Raw genomic sequence first — 1,718 nt, forward strand, 5'->3', positions numbered from 1 at the left:
GAAACATCATCAAACTACGTTCTAAGTAAGAAAACACTTAAAATTACTGAAAAACAACATATTTATACATAAAACAATTTGGAAGTCGAAAAAATTAGAGAGTCGACGGAAAATTGAAACATCATTNACAATTTGAAAGTCGAAAAAATTAGAAAGTCGACGCAAAATTGAAACATCATCAAACTACGTTCTAAGTAAGAAAACCCTTAAAATTACTGAAAAACAACATATTTACACATAAAAACAATCTGAAAGTTGAAAAAATTTGACAGTCAACGAAAAATTGAAATATCATTAACCTACGTTCTAAGTAAGAAAACCCTTAAAATTTAAGAAAAACAACTTTTTTACACATAAATAGACTTTGAAAGTCGAAAAAATTTGATAGTTGACCAAACATTGAATCATTATTAAACATAAATCTAAATGAAAAACAACTTAAAATTACAGAAAAACAACATATTCATACATAAAAACAATTTGAAAGTCAAAAAAATTAGACAGTCAACGAAAAATTGAAATATCATTAAACTACGTTCTAAGTAAGAAAAAACTTGAAATTTAAGAAAAACAACTTGTTTACACATAAATACAATTTGAAAGTCGAAAAAAATAGATAGTTGACGAAATATTGAAACATCATCAAACTACGTTCTAAGTAAGAAAACACTTAAAATTACTGAAAAACAACATATTTATACATAAAACAATTTGAAAGTCGAAAAAATTAGACAGTCAACGAAAATTTGAAATATCATTAAACTACGTTCTATGTAAGAAAAAACTTAAAATTTTAGAAGAACAACTTGTTTACACATAAAAACAATTTGAAAGTCGAAAATATTAGAAAGTCGACGGAAAATTGAAACACCATCAAACTATGTTCTAAGTAACAGAACACTTAAAATTAAAGAAAAATAACTTTAATAACAGACGTTCGGCCTTATCTTTTTGACTCATCACTGATTCGGCGAACTTCAATTAGTTACTTATTATACTTGATTGTGATAGTGGACTGTATATGTGATAAAGAGGTAAAGAGAGGTGAATATTCAAGGTAACAAGTGATTCAATGAACAAAGTAAATTTATTGCAATGAGCAAATTATAAAAGCAACAGTTAGTACAGACTTAGATTCAATTATATTAACAAATTAAATTAAGTAGCTAGTAGAGATTGGGTAAAAAAAATGTACAAATGTTATTAGTGTTAACAAAATTAAGTAAGGGATAATAAATAAAATTGTTCAAGAGAATTAATTGAATTAAATAGATACAACAATTCTTAACAAAGTATGAGTTAATAACAACAGCTGGACAAAACTTATAGTTCAATAAACAAAGGACAGAATTAATCTTAATCGTAAAATGACCAGTGGTCGATTAAATTAAATTGTAATAATAATGTAAGAAGCAAATAATTTCATTAAACAATAGACAGTCAACTCAGATACAATATTAAATGAGCAGCTCAACTATTTAATTATTTTAAATTATGTAGACTTATGGACTGGATTTGCTGTGTACTACAACATGAATAACTGTAAGATCATGTGCGACAACAATAAGCAAATATATCTAGTTCCAAGCCAAAACACTATTATAAGTAAACATAAAATTACTAGAAACTTAACTGCACTTTGAACTTAACTAAATTATAAATTTAATCTTACTGGACAATTATACCAAGGGGTTCGCACTTTAACATTCTCTTGAGAG

This window comes from Daktulosphaira vitifoliae, unplaced genomic scaffold, assembly GCF_025091365.1.
Source record: "Daktulosphaira vitifoliae isolate Bord-2020 unplaced genomic scaffold, ASM2509136v1 Scaffold_2, whole genome shotgun sequence".
Lineage (NCBI taxonomy): Eukaryota > Metazoa > Arthropoda > Insecta > Hemiptera > Phylloxeridae > Daktulosphaira > Daktulosphaira vitifoliae.